Source organism: Protopterus annectens, chromosome 10.part0 (genome assembly GCF_019279795.1).
Source record: "Protopterus annectens isolate FY-2018-M chromosome 10.part0, PAN1.0, whole genome shotgun sequence".
NCBI lineage: Eukaryota > Metazoa > Chordata > Ceratodontiformes > Protopteridae > Protopterus > Protopterus annectens.
Genome location: NC_056744.1, coordinates 1,108,976,080 through 1,109,000,445, shown reverse-complemented (window position 1 = coordinate 1,109,000,445; position 24,366 = coordinate 1,108,976,080). Strand labels below are relative to the sequence as shown.

Sequence of the window (24,366 nt, the reverse complement as noted above, 5' to 3'; positions counted from 1 at the left end):
GTACTAGGCTATCAGCCCTAGGGCCTATAGAAGCCTAGCCATAACAATCCCCTGGCTATTTCTTCCCACACTGTTTACTTCCCTGGACCCCTGTCTAGCAGGGCGACTGACGTGATCCCGGGGTGAATTTCCTTTCTCCCATCCAATCGTCAAGATTCCTTTTGAAGAGGGCCAAAGAGGCACTCTGCTTGACATGTATGGGCAATCTATTCCAGAGTCTGGGGAGTCTCTGGGTCAGGAATCTATCCCTCCAGCATGTTTTGTTTATTGTGATGACAAGGTTTAGATCCCTGGAGCATGTGGCTCTGAGGGATTGGGATTTCTTTAAGTGTAGCATGTCCAACAGCTCTGGTTATGACATGGCCTTGTATGTTAAGCAGAGATTGCCTCTGAGTAGACAATATGTGACAAAGTATAGCTTGAGTTTTTTAAGGCGGTCAGGGTAGGGCATCTGCTTTAGGCCTGTGATTCTTTTAGTGAGGTATTTCTGCGGCCTTTCCAGTTGTTGCAGATGTCTTGAGAGGTACATACCAAACGGGGCATTGTATTCTATAATGGGTCTAATGAGGGATGAGTACAGTGGGACAATGACCTCCTTTTTTCCTGGATGAAAAGCCCTTAGTGATGAGGTGTGCCACATAGAAGGATTTCCTGACTGTTGTGGCGATGTGGTTATCAAAGCTGAGACCACTGTCCACCTGTGTCCCTAAGTGTCTTATCACACTTTCGGTGTTTAGTGTACTGCCACCTATGTGGTAATTTACGGATACATGTTTTTTCCCAAAGGGGATAACTATACATTTCTTAGCATTGAGCTTGAGCCCATGGCTCTGGCACCAAGCATCTGTTTCTGTAAGGGCCTTTTCTAGAGTATCCACATCATTTGGGGCAGAGTTCATGATGGCCAGTTAACAATATTCAATACATTGCATTTTGGCTAGTCAGACAATTCAGAATCTGGAAAAAAATGACATTTTTTGCCCTAACAACAAGATTTAATGCAATGCAGACAGGCATACAGGTACACACACACACACACACACACACACACACACACACACACACACACATGGAAACTTTGATGTATAGATCTAAGATATGCAGCATTCAGATATAAGGGATCTGCCATATTTTGGCATATCTGACTAGATTTTTTATTTTTCATTGTATTTATTTATTTTTTTTGGACAGATCTATATCTATGGTGGGACTCCTCCCCATTATCTTTGGTTGATTTAATGGGTCAATTTAAATCTGAGGCTTTTAGATGGTGGTACTATTTGCAATTGAAAAGTTAAAGTTCAAGATTAGTTTGCACAGACAACTTTTCTAGTTTAATGGTATAAATGGGTTTTAGATATATTCCTGCCCCTAGAGGGAAGCTGTGTACTTATATTGACTCAGTGGTCACTGATTTGCTTAATGAAAACTGAGACAAAATTGAAGGATTTATAGGGCAAGAAATATCTGAGAATAGATGGGTTGAAACTAATGTATCATGCGACATATCAAGGAACATTATAGGGTTATAGTTCTGAATGCAGCTTCATAAACAGTTTTTCTTTGTTGCTCATTAATTAAGAGTCTGCATAAAACAATGTCCTTAAAACAGCATTGTCAAATGAGTCATGGAATACATCATTTTTTAGCAAATGGTAGGAAGCTGGCCAAAATACCAATGATATTAGTAGATAAGACACTAAGAAAGGCAAAAAGCAAGTTGGTTTCTAATCTAAATCAAGCTTAATATGAGACAACATGTCAAGCAGATACTTATTTTAATAGATAAGTTTGTTAACTTCTGAGATGACAGGCAGATGAAATACTGTTACTTTTCCTAGGATTTGTGTATAGACATGTTTATTAGCTTCTGAGATGGCAAACAGACTGATGAAAAACTGTTTTTTTCTCCTAGGATTTGTGTATAGAAAACACGTTGTCAGCATCCTGGCCCCAGAATACTATAGATACAATGGACAGTAACCACCTGGAATCCCATCTTACTTTTCTTGGTGAGTCATAATCTTTCATTCATGCTAACTTGATAATGAAGCATAGGTAGATGTCTGACTTCCAATAAGGGAGTATAAGTTACATTTACCATCTTCTTCCTCCTCTTCCTCCCCTTCCCTGTGTACGGGCTTTGCAGTTGGAATGCCTGAACATACTGACAAACAAACCAGGAAACAAAAAGACAAACTCACAAGCACAAACAGCTCCTCAAATGAAAAATAGTGCCCAAAGGACTAAACTAAGCAATAAAGGATATAAACAAACACAGAATGAGGGAAGTACTTCAGAGCAGCAATGTCTACATAAAATCCACAGTTCTCTCCAAAGAATAAAAGTAAATTTATTAATCGGAGTGCTTTGGTCCCAAACAGGAAAAAGGGACTTCATCATAGAAACTTAACACAGTAACATCACTTACTTAAATAATTAAAGTAATTGAAACAATTAACAGGTAATCAAAAATTTAAAGAGAAACATTCACTACAAAGAGCACACCAAATAGTTTAAATACTATAAAAATAAAACTATTTTAATGTCAGTAGACAAATTATCTAAAATATCAGGATTAAATGCAATAAAGTAAAATCAATAATCTTAAATCCTACAAAGGGATTTCAACTTTAAAATGGGTACTATGGAACACATGTCAATGAGGCCAAAGGGACCTGAAGCATGTAGTCTGATCTGCCATAATAGTTCCCTAGATTCAAGGGTAGTTTTCCATGTACCACTCCTAGGATTCTGCATAACAATATCTAACCCAAAAAATCTAAAGTACTTCCCTAATTGTGTGTTTGTTTATACAATTTATAGCTTCATTTGGTCCTTTGGACAGCATTTTTCACTTGAGGAAATGTCTATTTTTACATACTGACAATCAGAAAATGTTGAATTCATCCTTTGTAGTGAGAAGCAATGAATGTACCTCATCAGCAACTAATCAACTACCTGCTTCATATAAGTGGTCATCAGATGGAAAAAGCAACTGCTAGCATTTCATCACAAGGAAAATGATACTTTTTTCACAAGTGGACATTTAGAAATTCATTTACTATTACAACAGTCACCTTTGACATTTGCTAATGAGAACACTGCGGTGTCATGCAGATTTCATCCCAAACTTCATTGTGATGTTTTGAAAGGATTTTTTCACATTATTTTGCAGCCAAAAGCCAGATTTATCCATGTGAAGTCAGGTGAGGCTGCAGCTATCCTGCTATGTTTCCAAATCCAAGTAACCAAATGTGGTTGCTTGTCCAAGAGATATCACTCTTGTCAATAGAAGACCATTTTTCTTCATTACCTTAACATGAAGTGATATGATTGGTCAGTTGTGAAGCTTCTGAGCAGCAGATCAGGTATGTGAATTTCAAGAAGTAAAGTGATGTGCATACGCATTTTTACTATACAGTGAGTGATGGATTGTCAAATATATGGTTCTATAATCTACACCATTAGCTTTACTGTCATGCATTGTTAAAATATGTTGCCTCTGTTATCCGGATGCTTATATGTTGTTTGAAACTTTTCTTCTGTTCTCCTGTGAAAAATGGGCTTTCACAAAGTTGGACTTTCCTGGTAAATAAAAAGAAAATATAAATAGATAGATCTATAGGTAGGTAGATAGACATATTGATAGATAAATAGATAGATAGATAGATAGATAGATAGATAGATAGATAGATAGATAGATAGATAAATGGAAAGGGGAGTGTTAGAACATAACAGATTACAGCAGAAGTCTGTTAGGTGGTACAAATGCATGTAGGCAATGTAGGAAAATGAACGCATCAAATGATCAGAAGTAACAATAGGGATAGTGAAAATTTAAATAGAAATTTTGAAAGACTCAGGTATTTATGTAAACATACTAGCAAGTAAAATTAGTGACTATTCAAACCCTTAGCCAAACTTGAAGAAAGCTAGAGCCAAGGTATAGTCATGCAGCGCAGTGATGCATTTACTATCAAATGCTGTTCTGAACCAGATGCACATGACTGAGTAATAAAAGCAGCTTTAATTCATTAGAAGGACTACTCTAAAGCAAATCTCTAGGAGCAACCAACATACAAACAAAACTGAAAGAGGTGGCAACTTATTACATAGGTCCAGCAACATATCTGAAGGCATAGGAAAGTCAAAAATGATCATGTGTAACTGCACACAAGACTCTAGAATGCTAACTATAGCCAGACCACTTTGGAGAATATCCTTTCGTCTGAGAAAGAAACAATTTTTAAAGAGTAAGTGAGCTTGTTTGTAGTCCCTTTCCTGCTATAACCTGTGCCCAAGACACAAAGTATCACACATACAAATAATGAGACAGGGTCATTCTTACATAGGTAATGCTGTATGAAGTAAGTGATAATTATATTAACAATGGTCAGTTGTCAACAAATACAGAGGATCAGTGAAGAGTTACAATAGGTAATACAGTTAGTGTGCAGTAAGAAAGGGTTATTTAAATAACAGCCAGTGTCAGTACAGTAACATGTATTCCACATTATGATAGCACTAAGCACAAGATAGCCTAAAAAGCATTTACAGTCATATAAATTGACTAGCTGTTTGACCAGTTTGAGTAAATTAAACATGGTTTGCTCAGCTCTTATCTCCGGTGGAAATCTATTATGGAAGTCAATTTCAAGTTGTAAGTATGGTCAGTATAGTCCTAAATAAGGTGTGCCCTTCTACTGCCAGAGAAGGGTCTCATAGAGGTTTGGACTTCTTCATCCTAAATACTGAGTGAGTAATCATTTGTTCTGAATGTTAGTTTCTGGTCAAGAAAACAGTAATAATAGATAATATATAATCTGAAAGTGAAGGAAGCTAGAAGTAATGCAGCTCCTGCACTAACTGTAAGCCACTTGACTTTCTGCAGTAAACGACAATGATATTTATAGAGGTTGGAGAATGAAATAATAGGCAATGACATTTATGGCTTTTGGAGAGTGAAATCAGTTGATAACTTTTATTAACAGGTGTTTAAACTGCTCTCTTATTATAATAAAATGTCAGTGCTCTTTACAGGGATATAGTCTAGCCTAGGAATGATAAATTTGTCAGAATGGGCTTTTTTTGCATCAAAGATTGAGTCTGGTTAGCTCATAACAGATTCTGTACTGCCATTGATCATTGTCTATGTCCAAATTAATGCATAAACCTTATTCTTGGATCTACCAAACTCCCAGGTTTGTAGAGAATCTAGATAAAATGAACATAATTCAGAAAGAGAAGGGGTCTGCACCATGAGTTTCATTCATAGTTAACACCACTAAAAACAAACCAGCAAGGAGAAGAAATGATGTCTACTGACATTACAGTGGTCATCAGAGTCTGTCTTATTTATTTATTGTATTTACACTTTGTTGACCAAATCCCACTAGGCCAATAACCTTTTTTCAGGGGAGACTTGAGGTGATACTCAATTGACTAGCGAAACTTTCACCAGGATACCAGGGAACTTCCCCTACTGTTTGCATACGTGGATACAATTACATGTGAGATGTCCTGCTTCTGGTCTGAGTGCAAAGGTGGCTCACAGAAGCAGGGAGCAACATGGAGATGAACAGTGAGTCAGAGAAGCTTGTTAAGCTTACAAACAGTGCTGAGGGAAAAAGGCAGTTGAGCCTTTGCAAGATAGTTGTCAACCAGAGGATGGTGTAATGGGTGAGGTGAAAGAAATAAGTGATGAGATTGTAGATAAAGAGAAGAACTTGGCAGTGAAGGAGGTTGCTCTTTCACAATACACGGAGATGCTGTTTCAGTTAAAGTTATTTGAGGGAGAGACGGAATCGCAAGAAGAGTGTATTGTTACAACCCTCCAGATGGGAGGGTTGTGGAATGTCTACTTAAAAGATTTAATTAAGCAATGTGAGCCAGAGAGTGAGAAAACTGTGTTGTGGGGTGAGATAATGGAGAGGTACAAGAAATAGAAATGGAGGACTTAAGAAAAGAAAAGAAGAAGTCATATGAACAAACCATAAAAGCAGGTGAAAAAAGGAAGAAAGGATAACAGGGATGAAAAGGAAGCATCATGTTAGAATATGCAGTGAGAAGGAATGGGAACTTGAGATATATGAAATATGGGACAATGTTATTGCACCACTTTGTATTTCTCCCATAGAGGTAAGAGAGTTTATTCATATTAATTAACACTCTTTTGTGACATAGTTTTTCTTATCTGGACAGTGTGTAGAAGAATTTCTAGAAGAATATGAAAAACAAGATGATAATCCCTGGAATTTATATATTGAACAAGCATTTAATAGAGAGGTGAAAAGAAAATGTTTGTGTAATTCTGTAATAAATTATAAAAAGAGACTTTGAGAGGCTATTTAAAAACTGTATGCAAAGAAGTCATGGACACTACAAAAATTTATGACAAAAGATGTTTATGGACTGGTGGTTGGGAATTTGGTGTCGTTTTGCAAATGAAAATTGAAAATATAATACATGTACCGAGAATAATTAATGTAGATGGAAATAGGAGGTTTATGAAATATTGGGGTCAACCAAAGCTATGACTTTTAGTGGGAAAAATGATCATATAGTTAGTAATTGTGATTAAAGGAAGTATTTTATTTGTGGAAAAACAGGTCATGATGCAAAACGATGTGAACAGAAAGGCATACAATGTGAACAACTAGGTCATTCATGCATGGAATGTGAGGTAAATGGAAAGGAAATGGGGATAGGATAGAAGAGCAAGTGAAAGATAATGTTACAGAGCGCAGTATAGGAATAACACAAGTCAAAAAGGAAAAGGAAGATATAATGATAAAAGTAAAATAATTACGTATGAATGAGGGACAACAAAAGCAAGTTAAAGGAAAGGAAGATGAGATTAGTAATTCAAGTGAAGAGGGGGATATGAAGTGGGTGATGATAAAGAGTAAAAGAAATTATCTTTGAAAAAAGGATAATGATAGAAACATAAATTTAAAAATATAGGCTTTTGAGAAAACAAAAAAGGAAATGGATGAAAATAAATAGTTTTGCAGAAAGTGAAAACCTTACCTATAAATGTGAATAGTATAAAGAATGTTAAAAGAATGTTAGGTGTATTGGGTCGCTTGGTATGGATATTATAATATTAGTAGATATGAGAATTCTAACAGAAGGAGAAAGGAGACAAGTGAATGAATTATGGTAATGTAAAGTCACATGGAATATAGGTGGACATAAGTGTTCAGGTATAGCCATTTTAAGTAAAAAAATCAAGAGAAATTTTGGATTGTACATTAATGATATTAGGAAGAATGACAATATTAGATGTAAGATGGAAGAACTAAGTATATAGAATTATTGAATATATGCATATGTTTTGCAAAAAAGGGAGATAATGTTTAGTAAAATTCTTAATTATGTTGGGATTACCATGGAAATAGTATTGGTAGGAGATTTTAATTGTGATTTAAGAAAAAGGAAAACAGAAGGAGCAGATGTAAAGGTAATTTCTGAAATATTAAAAGTGGAAAGTTGTATGTATGGGATAATAAACATTGGACATATAAAATAGACAATTTAACAACAGGAATATATTATTTTATGACTTTGGAGAATTTAAAAATGATATATAAAGGGATAAAAATAACATTTTTTTTCAAATCATGAAACAGTTTGGATTGACTTACAAGAAAAAGAGGGATGTGTAAAAATAGGTAGAGTGATCAAAAGAATAAATGAAACAGAATTAAATCAGCAGGCAAGGAGAATGGTTACACAATTATGGATAGATCATATAGATATGAGAATGTTCTATAAGGACTGGACAAGTTGCTGGGTATGTTTCAAATAAAATATAAGAAAGAGTTTTCAGAATGGCAAAATGTTAAAAGAACACAGGATAAGAACAAGTATAAGGATCTTAGTCAACAAGCATTTAAAGATTTAAAAAGTGATAAAGAATGTTGTATGGAAAAAGAAAAAAGATACATGAAATGAATAAGAAAAAATTACAAAAATTATTGTTTAAACAAAGATATTTTTACAATGGAAAAAAAAGAGGAATTAGCACTATACCTAAGTAAAATAGTAAGAAAATAGGACAGTAATAAGAGAGGGTGGGAGCTTGGCCTAATGGTTAAGGTGTTTACCTTACATACAAAGGCACAGGGTTTGAGTCTCACATGGGGTAATTGGCTAGGCTTAAAATGACCCACAAGGGCAGTTAGCCTAATATAAACCTATAAGAAGTAAGAAATGAAGAAGGAAAGATAGTGAATAAGCAGAAAGGAGTAATGAATGCAATAAAAAACATGAAAACATTTTCTGAAAGTAAAATGAATACAGGATATAAACGACATTTAAAGAAATTAACTGAAGAAGATAATGATGTAATAGAAAAAAGATTTCAATGGAAGAATTATTGAATGTCTCAAAGACAGTAAATGTAGATTCAACTACATGATTGGTTGGTACTGAATATTTAATGTATAAGGATATGTTAGAATAGCAAAAAATATTTCTTAGAAGTACTAAATGAATGGTTAGAAAAAATAATTGAAGATAAAAGTATATATATATATATATATATATATATATATATATATATATATATATATATATATGGGAGTGATGAAATCTATATGGAAAAAAGGTGAAAATGCATATTAAAAATTGGAGACCACTAGTGTAGAATAATGTAGATTATAAGATATTCATGAAAATAATATAGAAGAAAATATAAAGCAAAATATACGTTATTGAATGAGACAGTATCTGGGATAAAAGGAAAAGGGAATCAGGCACTTCTGATGATATTAAGGGAAGTGGTAAATGATGTGATAAATAGAAATGCAAACCTTAGGATCTTGACATGAGGTGTGAGTACAGCATTTGATAAGATACAACATGATATGTTATGGGAGACCTTAAAAGAATATAGTGTAAGTAAGAAAATAACATATTTGTTTCAGTGTATAAGAAGAATAAAGTAAAATTAATTACAAATGGGTGGTTAAGTGGGGAAATGGAAATAAGAAGTGGTATAAGTCAGGGGTGTCCAGTAAGTAGTGTCTTATTTGCTTTAATTATCAATGCTGTTGTTAATGAAATATGATTAACTTTGAGGGGAGCTGAATACTGCAGAGTAGAAGGGATTCAAGTGTCAGTAATATTTTCTTATATAGATTACATAGTATTAATTATGAAAAATGAAGTATGGATGAAAATAGCTATTGGAAATTGCATTCAAGAATTAAAGGTGATTTGATTTGAGTATTAATAAGGCAAATAGTAAAGGAATAGGATCTATAGTTAAAATAGCAAGGCTACATTTCAATAAAGAAGAGATAGAAATCTTAGGCATAAAATTTGATAAGGAACAGCAGAGATGTATACAGTGGAAGAATATGATTGATAAGATAAGAATCATCTCCAAGTTTTGGAGAAAGTATAAACTGACATTTAGAATAAAAAGCATATTTAATTAATGTGGTTATATTGGGTAATTACAATACCAAGAGAACATGAAAAAGACTTAATGTCAGTAGAATTCTCATTTATAATATAAATAAAATAAAATAAATAAATAAATACATTTATATGGGGATCAAAATTAAATCCAGTCAAAAGAGGAATACTACATGTTAAAAAAAAGGTTAATTCATGTGTAATTCAGTGTAAAAAAAAACATAATATACCAAGACAATTGTTCAGTGGATTGAAAGAAAATAAGGTAGCTTTGAACAATTCATATGGTCAAGCAAGGGAATGACATTTATTTTATTTTATTTTATTTTACATTTGTTAACCAGGAAAGTCCAACTGGACACAGGTCCCTTTTCAGTGGAGGCCCGGGGAGAAAAGCTCTACATACAGTACAGTACAAGTGAGGATTTCATTTACATCTATTACTACAATTCAACATGCAATCTTCAGATATTAACATCTTGTTATCAGTACTATATACAAGGACATAGACTCATTTCAGCATGTAGTAGATATTTTAACATTTCTGGTAGTAGTCGGTTTATATGCAGTACATTTTAAGATTGAGAGAGTATTACAGTATTTGTGAAAAAGAAGTAGAAAAAGTTTGTGAAGCATTATTGGTAGTAAGGTTATTATGTGGTACTTTGTGATATTAGAATTAGTGCAGTATTTGAGAAAGAAAAGTACAAAATGTTTGAATAGTTCACTCTGACAAGCCCATATGTTTGGGGTAGAACAGGTATACCTTGGTAACTAGAGGAAGTTATTGGTAAACTTTAGCAGATGAATTCATGCATTCATGCAACAGTGCAGTGGTTTGGCTTGACCTGGGGTGACACAGGAGCAGAGCCAGTTGTTTGAATAGTGGCTTTTGAGGAGTTTTTTTTTTTTTTTTTTTTTTGTTTTGTTTAATTGGGAGGCAGTGGTTGTAGTAGTAATGTGATTTGGGAGTTTATTCCAAACTCTGGCTATGGTGCGGGTAAAGAGAGACTTACCAACATCATTTCTGTGTTTGATTATGTTTCTAAGGTTTGGTTACTGGTTTTTAAGGTTCTTTTGGTTGTGTAGGGCTGAATTAGATGCTGCAGTGATGGGGTTTTGTTGGGCAGGTAGTACAATTTGTGTGCTGTAGAGTGTTGATTACGTAACAGTAGTTGGGGCAGCTCAAGCCAGTTGAGCTGCTTTAGGGCAAGACAATGGTGGGATATATGAGAGGCCTCCGTTGCGAACTTGGCAATCTTGTTGTAACAAGATTCCATTTTGTTAAATAAGGAATGGTGCAGATTTGTCAGTATGGGGGAGGCATACAGTAGGATGGATAAGAGGTGGGTTTTAGTTATTGTGGATTTTGTATTTTTGGTCATGAAATGTTTGCTTCTATAAAGGAGACCCAACATTTTGTTTACTTTCTTGATTGTTTGGGCTATGTGAATGTCAGATCTGAGGTTGTTGTCGATAACTACCCCTAGCAGTTTTGTGTGGGTTGTTGGGGTGATTGTGATGTTATCTTTGGAGATTATTATGAAATCATTGCTTAGCTGAGGAGGTCTACTAGGACCAAATAAAATTAGGTTGTTTTTTGGGGGGAGAGTTAAGAAGAAGTTTTATGTTGTTGAACCATGTTTCTGCTAAAGTAAAGTTTATTTTGAGTTATGGTTAGTAGTTCCTTTATGTTTGGGGTGGTACTTATAATGGTGGTGTCGTCTGCATATTGTACTACTGTGGCAGTGATTGAGGATGCAGCTATCTGGTTTGTAAATAGGGAGAACAGCAAAGGACCAAGAATGGACCCTTGGGGGACACCGATGGATACTGGTAAAAGGGAGGACAATTGGTCTTGCCATAGCACTGCTTGCTGTCAACCTGATAGGTAGTTACTAAACCATGATATAGTGAAAGAGTGTATGTTAAGGGTAGTTAGTGTTTCAAGAAGTCTGCTATGGTTTACCATGTCGTAGGCTTTAGATAAGTCTAGGAATATGGCAGATACGAATTGTCCCTTGTTTCTGTGGTGATTGATTAAGTTGGTAAAAGAGAGTAGTGCTGTGGTGGTGTTATGGGAGGGTCTAAAGCCGTGCTGAGAATGAGATAGGAGGTTATTTTTCAGGAGGTACTGCATTAGTTGAGAGTGAACTATTCTCTCCAATATTTTTGATAAGGGTAATAGAATTGCTACTGGCCGGTAGTTGGTAAGCTCTAGGGATTTGCCTGCCTTGTGGAGTGGGATTATATGTGATATTTTCCGCAAGGTGGGTACTGTGGCTTCAGTTATGGACCTGTTTATGAGAATGGATATAGGATAGGCTATGACCTCAGATGTTATCTGATGGAAGTCAGCTGGGACTTTGTCTGCTACAAGTGTGGTTGGTTTAAGTTTTTTCAGGAGTTTACTGATAGTTTGAGTGGACACTGGGTGTAGGGAAATGTTAAAGGAGTTATTTTGTTCTATGATGTGGGCATGGGTGGGATTTGATATGGGGTTGTTTGGATTGTTTAAGTAAAATATCTGTTGAAATGTGTTGGGATATTAACATGGTTATTTGGTAATACAGGGGAAGGGTTGGTAGATTTTCCAGGGTGAAGTAAACTATTTATTGTGGACCAGAATTCATGTGGGTTATGAACAAATTTGTCTTGCATGGTTTTATAGTAATTGGCTTTGTCTAGTTTAATCTGTTTTCTGGCTTTGTTGTGGAGTTCTAAGTAGATTTGTTTCAAGGAAGAGGTTTTGTGTTTATGAAATTGTACCCAGGCTTTGTCCCTATCTTTTATTATAGTTTTTGTCTCTTTTGTTAGCCAAGGGGCATAATTAGTTTTGACTCTAATGGTTCTGTGTGGTGCATGCTCATTTAGGATTTTGTATCTTTTGTTAGCCAAGGGGTGTAATTAGTTTTGACTCTAATGGTTCTGTGTGGTGCATGCTCATTTAGGATTTTGTATCTTTTGTTAGCCAAGGGATGTAATTAGTTTTGACTCTAATGGTTCTCTGTGGTGCATGCTCATTTAGGATTTTGTATCTTTTGTTAGCCAAGGGGCGTAATTAGTTTTGACTAATGGTTCTGTGTGGTGCATGCTCATTTAGGATTTTGTATATTTTGTTAGCCAAGGGGTGTAATTAGTTTTGACTCTAATGGTTCTGGGTGCTGCATGCTCATTTAGGATTTTGTATCTTTTGTTAGCCAAGAGGTGTAATTAGTTTTGACTCTAATGGTTCTGGGTGCTGCATGCTCATTTAGGATTTTGAGGAAGGTTGAGTTAAAGTATCGCACAGCTTCATCTAGAGGTAGGTGAGTTAGGGGAGTCCAATTACTGCATTTTAGTGTGTTGAGTAGGTCATTAGCTTTGAAGTTCCTTTTGTTGTGTATTATCTTTAGAGTGGGGAGAGTGGTATGGTGGGATCTGTTCCTAATAAGGTAGGTTGCTTGGTGGTCACTTAGACTGTCTGGGAGACAGCCTGAGTGTTGTGTGAGATTGGGGTTTGATACCAATATCCAGTCTAAGATGGACTGTCGTTTGGATGTCTTATGAATTCTAGTGGGGTCAGAAATAATTTGGGTGAAACCATGTAGGTTTATATGGGAGGAGGGGTTGTGACTGGAGCATTCAGCGCAGTCAGTATTAAATTCTCCTAGTAGTATGGTTTCCTGTGGGAGAGAGGTAGACATCCAGTATTGCAGGTTTTCAAGTGTGGTAATGTTATTGCCTGGTGGAATATAGCCACCTGCAATAATAATATCTTTTCTGGAGTTTAGTTTTAGTTTAGCAAATATTACTTCTATATCTTGAAGTCAAATTGTTCTATGGTGAGATGATTTTGGAAAACTATGGCTACTCCTCCACCTTTTTTCCCAGTTCAATCATTACATATAATATTATACCCAGGTGAAGTGATCTCATTGTCATGGTGTTCTGGCTTAGGCCAAGTTTCAGTTAACACCGCTATCTCTGGTTTGTATAAGGCTAGCAGGGCATGTATGTCTTGAATTTTGTTGATAATACGTTGATAAGACATCTGACTTTGTTTAAGAAAAAGCCAGAAATTATATATCACTTCCAACAAATGGTAAGGAAGTATGGAAAATTATGACTAAAGTTTTATCAGAGAATTTTGCACCCCTGCATCACCAATGCGGGAGCTAATGAAATGAGATGTACCATTCAAATGGTCTGAAAGTCATCCAAAATTTGCTTGAACTGTTGACTCAGGGCATAAAATCATATGTTGACTCACATTATGAAGCAGTCTTAGGAGTCAATGCCAGTTCAGCATGTCTGATGGCAGTTCTGAATCAGAAACAGGAAGATGAGAAAATAATAAAAATAATAATAATAATAATAATAGCCTCTGGCAGTTGACCAGTGTGAAGTGCAGAGTAGAGTCACTCCTAAATAAACGGAGAAATAATTGCAAGGATATAATATTCATTTGATGACATAAATAAATTCCACCACAGTCCTGTGATGGATCTCATTGCTAAAACCACCACCTATGCCTCTGATGTGTACTCTCACTTAACTAGTTGCACTGATAACAGAGTCCCTATCTGCAAAAACTATAATGAGAAATGTAAAAACAGCCCCCTATTGTGGAACTCCCCTATAAATAAATAAATCATATAACTAGAGAGAGAAACTATATAATACTTATTAAAAATCTTATTGTACTTACCTTAAGAGCACAATTAAGCAAACTATATAAAGGTTAAGGAAACCATTGGGAAACCCAAAGCTGTTGATTAATGTAAAATAAACAATGAAATCCCAGAATAACTACAGATATTTCTTTAAGTATGTCAGGAAGTGAAAAAGTATAACCAGACAATGTTCCATGCTGGTCTACAGTAATATTGCTTCATCTAACCCAAAGGAAATAGGTTGTATCCTAGTTGACCAATTTAGTGCAAATTTTACAAGCCCTACCATTATGGGCATTCCACATATTGCACAGTCACACACTTTAATTCCTGTGGAACAATTCCTGTTGGTGTTTCAAAAGCCAGGTATACCTCTTCCATAGGCCCAAATAACATACCAGAATGACTGTTTATCAGTACCAAATATGGTCTGTCTGAACACCTACCTAACATCTATAATCTAAGCTTCTCCAATGGTTACATTCCTAAAATTTGGAAAAAAGGCAATTTTAATGTCATTGTACAAGGATGGCTCAAAATAGGTCATGGTAACTACAGACTTCCTGCCCTCACTACACTCATAGACCAAGCTATAGAATACATTATTTCAGACCTCATTAAACTCGATATTGAAAATTTATTAACTCTGGAACCTCATCACTTTGGTTTTGTCAAAGGAAGGTCCTGCTATTTTAAATATATTAATTTATTTGAAAAAGTGACAGAAGCAACAGATGGTGGTTATGCAGTATATACAGCAGTACATGGAGCATATTTGTATCTGGGAAAAACCTTTGACACTATTCCTCATGCGGGCAGTACTGACAACCCTGAAAATGTGAATATAAATCCTGATGGTGTGCAGTGGACAGGTAATAGGCTGTCTAACAGAATCTATTTCCTTAGAGTCACAGCTGGCACTTCTGAAAGTAAAGAAAGGTACTAGTCATGTATTGCAGGGCTCAGTGCTGGTCTCTCTCCTATTTGTCATCTGTTTCTCAGACCTTCAGGCCAATATTCCTGGCCTAAGTTTGCAGATGACTGTAAATTAGAAGTAGTTTTCATTCAATTTTCCATTACTCATAGTTTCTATGACATGGGTTACCTAGGTTAACAACTGGTATAAAGACAATGCTTTCAAATTAAATGTAAAAAAATGTTATTATACTTAATTTTGGAAATCACCACATTTTCCCGTACCAAACAGGTGGCACACCCTCCAATTAGTCAACGTTGTAAGAGATCTAGAAACTATTTGATAATTACATTCCTTTTGATCATCATCTTCTGCAATTGTTAGGAAAATGTATATCAGGCTCATCTATACCTATCAACTGTACAGATTTTTGTAGATTGTCTATATATTTTTTTTTGCATCATATTTTTGGTCTGTTCCTCATAAAATTTGTGGTTTGCTGTCAAATCACTAAGAATTGCAATCACTAAATAATGGCATACATTTGAGTTTCAGACTTCATATCCTTTGGAAAATGCATGCTAACACAAACCCGGGGTCCTATTACATGATCAAATGCTAGAAATAACGAATGCTCATTTGTCAAACCCAAATGCACGAAACCACAGAATATTGAAGGAACGGATCAACAAATTTTTTCCCAGGGAAAAAAATTCACTGGGCTGTTCTCCAGACTCTGCTGTTATCTTCACTGTGGTGCAATCTCGGACTTGGTATATTTAAGGTGGGAGGTGTGGGGGGAGGCCCTCACTTTATGTTGCCTGTACTTTTTTTTTTGGCTCAGTGAATTTTTTCCCTGGGGAAAAAAATTCACTGATCTGTTCCTTTGACATTTTGTGGTTTTGTGCATTTGGGTTCGATAATAGATCGTTCGCTATTTCCAGCATTCAGTCATATAATATGAACCCCACAAACCCTGTTATTGTAGCTACTTTCTAAATTTATAAGAGCAATATTTCTAATGTGTCCCTATTTGTGGGCCCTTGCCCAACTCCCCATTATTTTTAGCTTTGTCCAGATTTTTTTGTGCTAAGAGGTTGAGTAGTATAGGCTCATCTCATTTCCAAAGGCATCTCCTGTAGAACCAAAAAAGTTGTAATCCCGCATTACGTGTATCTCATCAGATCAAGTATTGAATATAATGCCCTGGGTTTGTTTTGTATTTGTCAAACTGAGTTCTCAACTTGAGAGACCTCAGAGTTTCTCAGCTAAAAAAACAAAATCACTGGCCTCAGCATTTTTAGCTATCAGGACAGAATAGCAGCCCTCATTCTATGCACAATTTCTTACAGGCTCATTCATTTGGATCTGTACCTAGCAGTTCAAGCCAAAAAAATCCTACCCTCTTTGACCTTCATTTTTTTTATAGGAGAAATGGTTCCCCAAATACCAGGTTAAAAAACAAGTACTTCATCAACAGATAAGACAGGTGGCATAAAATATTTATATCTCAAGGTATTCCCCCCACCTCTAGAACAATCTCTTGCTACGTGTTAAGTAGAGTAGCATTCTTGCCATCCTCATAGTAAACCTAGATAATTGGAAAGGTGGCTTCAAATTCTCACATTCTCCATGGTCTGTTTTGCATTGTCCTTCTTGAGGCTGGAGAGAACTTTTGTATGTTTGTTATTGAGTAAAATGCAGACAGATTGCCTAGCACTTAGGAGCGGCCTTAGGTCAACAGGTGCCCTAGGCAAAAGGGCTCCACGGTGCCCCCACCACACCACCCAGTGCCCCCATCCTGGTCTACCTACACCAGATAAACACTGAAAAAGTTCCCCTGCTAGAGCGGCGCCCTAGGCGGCCACCTAGTTGGCCTATGCCTAAGGCTGGCTAAGCTAGCACTTAACTATTAGTCTATGAATGAATCTATGAAATGACCAACATCATGAGGCAGTCTTTAAAAACTACAATTCAAAACCTTCAGTTAGAACACAGAGGTGTATCTGAAGCGATACAGCACTACCAGTTCAAAAATAATGTAAGAAAAGAAAGGAAAGGAGGACATTTCTGGCTATATATCAAGTTAGATGACAGTCTTTACAGAAAAAAAGAAAAAGACGTAATGAAGTGGAAGAGGACTCCATGAACTCAATAACTGTGTAGGGACTTCTATCATTCCTTACACTGAAAGAGAAAAGAGAAATAATCAGAAATGACTACAGTACAGAAAGTGAGAGCAGTCTGTGTAACTAATACATGCCAATGGAAATGAGAAAGCATAGTTGTTTCAGCAGGTGATAACCAATTATTAAAGTAAGGCTTGTAATTCATGAAGCACTACAGAAAAGGTGTATAGAAATATTCCATAAAGGATAGTTTGGTTTAGTAAAAATAAAAGCAATGGTTATGAATTAAACAAATTCAAAAATATTAATGTGTCCATAGAATATTTAAAAAATGCTTACTATGCCAATCTAACACCAAGCAAAACAAAAGTGGGCTTGGCAAAATAACTGAATGAACAGAAACATCACGGATGAATGTGTGACACTCTAGAAAACAGGTTGATGTACTGCAGGATAAGTATTCCAAATTCCCAGCTGTGGTGCCTGATACATCCTTATCACATATTGCGGCACTCCTTATGTTGGACACATGTTTTGTAATGTTTAAAAATGCTAGAATCCGTAACATTTGATAACATCCTTATCTTATCAGAATACCTTCAAACAGGTCTTTGAAATACATGTTTAACACAGAATACTGACCTTGCATTGTTCATATTTGAATGGCATGATGGAGAAGAGATTTAAGGACAATAGCGTTGTTGCCTCATAGTAAGACGCTGACCGGTTCGACTCTCAGCTAGAGCGTCTTCTGCGTGGAGACATGCGTGAATGGGCGTACCTTCGTTGAAGGTTGTGCATTAGGGCTGGCAACTCAGCACGTAAAAATAAACTGCCAATCATTAGCAGACCAGAGTTCCACTGTGGCGACCCCTAACCGGGAAAATCCGAAAGACAAGTAGTAGTAGATTGTAAAATTGATAAGAATTGCAAATGTGAAAAGAATGCTACAGAAGGATCAGTTAAACAATTTGGGGAGATGGTACAGATGTTCCAAACATCAATATCAGCCAGTTGGATGTTTAGAATATAATTGCCAAATAAATTTCTATCTGTATCTAAGCCAAAGAATATGCCAGATGAGAACTGTAAAAACAAGAAATGGAAACTAAAAGCAAAATGAAGAGGAATGTAAAGACATTATTCTACCTAGAAGTGATTAATTATGTTAAAATATGGGAGGCTAAACAAAAATCAGTGTCATTTATCTTTGAGGCATATTTTATGTAAGGCATTAAGGCTTCCAAGATAAAAGTTGAATGCAGTACTTTTAAGCTTTTATATCCCCGATGGGTTCACTGATTTTGACTTTCAGCCAGACAATGGCATTTCAACCTGCAAGAGTAATTCAGCTAGAAATAATTCTGACCACGTTATACCATTTTCCAGGAAATCTTAGAGAATTGTTAAAAGACCTACATATTTAAAGGATTGTCTATGCTGAAATAGCCTAATAATTGCCCATTTTAATAGACTGCTTTAAAATACAAGGCAAAAGAAAACTGTATTTACAGAGTACTGTAAATGAGTGTATATAAGACTATATATATAGATAGTTATATATATCCATATATGTAGATGTATATACAGATATTCATATAGATATAGATACAGATAGATATAGATAAGGAAGCATAACCTTCTGTCAAAACAAGTGTAAATTCTGTTATGTGGACTACTTGACTGTGATTGATTCACTGTTGAGCATTCACTCTATAACCTGTAGGCAGAATTCTGGTCCTGCAAAGATGGATAAATGTGGAAAACAAAAGTGACATCTTTGTACGACTCACAAAAAGAACTGAATATGTCAAGCCTACTTGTGGTAGTCTTTGTGCCATGGAAGTAGATGGAAGCAGTGATGAGTATTCCAGAGCTGTTAACATGAATAGAATGGCTGAATCTAATAAACGGTATATAGCTTGCAGGTTTAATGTTAGTTTGATCATGTTATTGTGCATTTGTTGTTTGTTATCATTATGCTGGCATTTTTTATTTCACTTTTAAAGTTACAAAAAAATTATATTAAAAAGAAAAAAGCACTTCTTCATATTAGAAAATTGCCAACCTAATCTCAAGCCTGTTCTTTAGTGACAAGGTTCATTTCAGTTTATTTGATGAAATAATATTAAGATGACACCTATTAGAGTTTTTAATGACCTTCTGGTGGTGAGTTATTATTAAGTTTACTTCTTCCTCGATCTCTCACCTGCACTTATTAACATAGATCATGGAAACTTGCTGTAGAACCACCACACAGGTATCAAGCAAGGCTGTTGTGGCATTTGCATAACTTATGGCTTATCTTCAACAGTCTTTCCCTGATCTACCATCAACAGTGTGGATATTTTATTGCTCCATTCTTGCTCCTTTGTTATTTGGGTGCAGATGCCTCCTCTAAGAGACATTTTTTGAAGAGCAAATTGCATTATCAAAGTTATGCTAATGTCACTCTGCTCCCTTTAGGAGAATGCATTGGCCAATATTAAGAACTATTTTGGATGTCATCTTTAACTGAATGAAACTCAGTCCAGATAACACTGAGGTTCTATTGTGACATGTCAATTTCCTGAAAGCAGACACTCAAAACAGTAAAAATAAAATGCTCAAAATCCTAAAGGGTGAAAAATACCTTTTTAGTTTTTTTTTTTTTTTTTTTTTTTGCAAGGGTGCAAGCCACTCACACCTCATAATCATATAAATACCAACTCTGTGGTTGCACCAACTCAAAGAATAGAGAAATCTTTGAAAACAAGTGTATCATTGCCAGCGCGCATTTAGAAATCACACTGGCGATGATTTTTTATTAGCAACATTGTTTGGCGTTACACTGTTTGCTTTTTTTTTCTGTGAGCTACTGATGCTCGAGCAATTTCACTTTGTGTAACTGTAGGGCAATGGAAGAGTCATTGCAGCTGTTACCCTTTCTCTCAACCAGTCATAGACAAATATCAACAGAATCAGGGACAAATCCAAAAATAACCAGGGACAATCATGGACACTTTTAAAATATCAGTTCTATTAACTTGAGACATTGACAGAACAAAAGAATGTGAATTAATAAACAATTTCTGAAGTAAAAGAAGTCTTTAACTCTAATTATTGTCATTATTTATTAAGTATAATTCAACACAAATTCTCCAAACATTGCCAATTTTAAGAGGGATTAAGAAGGACAGGGCTAAAATTTGAGTGAAAATCAGGGACATCCCTGAAAAAGGCTGGAGTTTGTATCCTTAAGGAATAACTTTGGTAAAGATTTATATGAATGGATACAACTCAAACACCAGTTGTTGGTCATGGTAAGCCTTCCTTTTTTCAGAAAAGGAACATAATCTTAATCAAACATTTCATACCATTATTACACTGTGTTGCAGTTGTTCATGCTTGCCTCTCTTTATACTTGGTTTACTATAATGCCCTTCCAAAGGCTTGAAACCAGCGCTTTGAGACATCTGTAAGTCTTCACAAAAGGTGTTGTTAGCTGCTACCCTTATATTATATACATGATTTATGCTCTGGACTGGATGCGAGTTTAACATCTTAGTCCTGCCTAATATTGTCCGGCATAGCATGAGTCACTTCCATTTAAAATCTGGTGCCTCCTTATCCATTCAGAATGTTCTACTCACAAGGAAATGGACTTCAATTGATTTTGGGACATGCTTGGAGCAGTCTGTTAGAAACTGTATTTTTTATTATACAGTAAACTCTCAGTTAACCAAAACTCAATCAACCAGCACTCTCAAGCAACTGGCAAAAAATATCAAAGAAATACAATACAATTTTCATGTGTTGCACTTTCTGCCCCCCCGCAGAAACATACCTTACATTTTTAGAGTTTTAGAGTTTTAAAAAGGAAGACGGGAATAAATTCCCTCTCTCCCCAACCTGAGAACAAGTAAAAAAAAAAATACAAGTATAGGGTACAGTCTTGGTCAGGCCTATTTTTAATAATAACTCTCAAGCAACCAGAAAGTACAGTTATCTGGCATCTATCAATCCCCATGGGTGCCGGTTAACTGAGAGTTTATTGTACTTATATCTGGAGTTCACTACTAATTGAGGAGTACTATCAGATATACTTAAAATCTATTTTTTTTAACAAAGAATATAATATTGTAGAACCATGTCTTTTATGTCTGTTTTTATTGTTTTTATGTTTTATTTGCAACAGTTTCTCTTCGCTTAGCACTGTATGTATGTTAGTTGATGCATTATTTCTGATTTTAGTAACACCAGTGTTTTGAGCTTGATAAATAGTTAAGACACACTCAGAAACAATCCACTAAATAAATGTGTGCATATTGTCTATATAGTGAAATGCAGGATTTAAAAAAAAAGTAGATTGACAGAATACTTCCTGAAGCATATCAGTAAAAAAATGTTCATGCACCTGGAAACTGCTCTGATATACCTTTACTGGGTAATACAAAAAAAAGATAAATAAATCAAATAAACATAGTAAAAGAAGTATATGACTCATGACTTATAGTAAACAGTTTTTAGAACTTTGTATGAATGAAGGGGTGAAGGTAAATGGATAAGGGAGCTTGAAGAGCACTTAAAACAGGTACAGAAAAAAATCATTTGAAGACATTACTGTATGAAATTGTTCCAGAATGAGATGCCTGTTTATCTGTCAGCCTCTAATAGACTAAAATCTAGCCATTTCACATAACACAATATAACAAATCAAAATAAGTGTATATAAAATCTTCCTTAAGAAACGTGGAAATTCAAAATATTATGAGCGGTTTTAAATTTTGTTCTTTACAGCTGTTGCTTTCTTCACAAGCAGCATTGTATGACAGTGTAGTAAGATTTCATGTTTACATCAGATCTCCTTATCTCAGTTTAACTCACCTCATGAACTTGTGCACAGCTCTTGGAAGTTGTATCTAACTCTTCCTATGTTTCACTTTCTATACCTTTGTGTATTATCTTTATTGAAAGTAGTTCTATTTCATACAACCTTATCATGTCTATAACCATCACAGTCATACCAGTACCATGACAGAACCGAGGAGATAGAAATATAAATACACCTTCTGTCTTAAATTACAGACTGCACTGCTGGGTAGACAAAATTGACTGAAGTGACAAATTTCTAATGAAGTAAAAGCCAGCTTTGTTTGCTGTTGTTTAGGTATTTGTAGTTTAGCTCTAGCAATGCTGCTGCATAGTAACTGCACATCTGTTGTGATGTTATTCGTATATAGTAGCTTTTTTAAGAGTGCAGTTGAGATAATTAAACTTACCATAACAGTGGATGTTTGAATGGTCAATGCTGCAGTAACCTTAGCTATATGGGTTATATCTTTCCAAGGATATAATGGCCAAACAGCTTCCAATGCTTCAAAGTACCTTCCATGCACCCAAATTGTCAAGCAGCTTGAGTTGAGCTAACTAAAAGACACGTTTGGGCACAAAGTCCTTCAGAGCTTTCCTGCCAGCAGTGAAAGGGAGGCTGAGCTCTAAACAGACAATGCTAGGAGTAATGAAAAATAAATGTCCACACCCTGACATTAAAAAACAGACCAAAAAACAAGAGGGATGGAAGGAGACAGCAGCTATTGCAGCAGCAATCATTTGAACATTTACTGTTATGGTAAGTTCAACTTATACAACTGTACTTTGTTTTTCATATTTATCACTGCTGTAGTAGCTTTAGCTATATGGATAGATTACGATAGCTAACTATACTTGGGAGGAGGAAGAAGAAGGGTCTAGAAGACCCTGCAGAATAGTCTTAGCAAAGCTTGATCTAGACCTGCAGAAGGTATCTAGTTTGTAGTGCTTTGCAAACGTATGCACAGAGGGCCAAGTAGCAGCTTTAAGAATACTTATAGAATCCAACCCTTTCCAAAAAGCCATATATGAAGCCAAGGCCCTGGTAGAGTGGGCCTTGACCTTGCCTGGAATAGAGTTATCATGGTGAGTATAGCAAAAGGTAATAGCCTTAAAAAACATTTGGAAACAGTCTGTTTTGACACTGGTTGTTGCTTCTTCTTACCATCACAAGAAATTAACAATTGATTCAAAGATCTGAAAGATTTAGTTCTGTCAAGGTAGTACCTGAGTTGTCTGTGGACACCCAAGATATAGAGTATCATTTCTCCTTCATTTTTAGGTTCATGTAATACAATGGATAGCTGGATAGTTTGTCTTAAAGTAAATTCTGATAGCACTTCAGGAATAAACAATAATTACTTCCCAAAGAAACCCTGTCCCTACAGAAAATGTGATAGTGTTGACTCACCATAAGATCTTGCAACTCAAGCACTCTTCTTGCAGAATTCAGAGCAATCAGTAAAACTGTTTTCCATGTTAAGAGCCTCAAGTCAGCAGGATTAGTTGGTTCAGGTAGAGCATGTGTTAGCCTCTCTAAATCAAAGTTAACATCCCAAGGAGAGGCCACCAGTTTACTTGGATGCTTCTCATGCAAAACCCCTTTCAAGCGCATTTTGACATGGGAGTGCATTGAAAGAGGACAATCCATGGGCAGACATGCTGAAATGTCAGATAAATGAACCTTGATAAAGGAATAAGAAAGGTCTTAGGATAGTAACTCACACAATTATTTTAAATCCAGAGAACAACTAGCCCTGAATGGGAGCTGTTTATGTTGTTAGCACCAACTAGAAAAGCATTTCCGTTTGCTATGCTTTTCTAGTAGCTGCCTTTCTTGCCTCCATTAGTACCTGCTGCACATCCTCAGAAAAGAGGTGCCTAAAAGGAATTAAAAATCTATTATCCAGGCAGTCATTTGAAGATGATCAACATTGGGGTGTATCAAGCACCCCTGTTCTTGTGTGAGTAGATCTAGTATGTGAAGAAGCTTGTGATATTTGCCACTGGTCATTTCCAAAAGAACACTTGGTTACCAGAAAAGTCTAACTGGGTAAGGAACCCATTTTCAATGGAGGCCCAGGATGAAAATTTCTAATACAAAGAAAGAAAGAAAATAAAATAACGTTTTGCAAAATTGACAAGAGGTAAAGCTGAAAAGCCAAATTAACAAATAGTACCAAATGTGTCATATACATACATATTTACATAGAGTGGAAAAACAAGCAGTTCTAAAATGTGTTACAAGAATTTAAAGTTTACAAAGGGTATTTTAAATGGGTCAAAGTTGCAATAGGAAATAATAACCTAAATAGATAACTGGGTAATAGAAGAGAATTATATAAATAGGTTAATTGGGTTAGTGCACAGATCTTTAGTTATTGAT

The 24,366-nt window shown here is 35.6% G+C and overlaps 1 protein-coding gene across 3 annotated transcripts in view; it reads left to right on the top strand.

Annotated features, from left to right (window-relative positions):
* The window catches only part of LOC122813499 (leucine-rich repeat-containing protein 7-like), a 2,638,896-nt gene that overhangs the window by 1,152,262 nt on the left and 1,462,268 nt on the right, over nucleotides 1-24,366 (top strand). For all 3 annotated transcript variants that reach the window (XM_044085845.1, XM_044085843.1, XM_044085844.1), the window contains one exon: nucleotides 1,916-2,012. The gene's annotated coding sequence lies outside the window, so the exon portion shown is untranslated. The remainder of the gene's footprint in view (nucleotides 1-1,915; nucleotides 2,013-24,366) is intronic.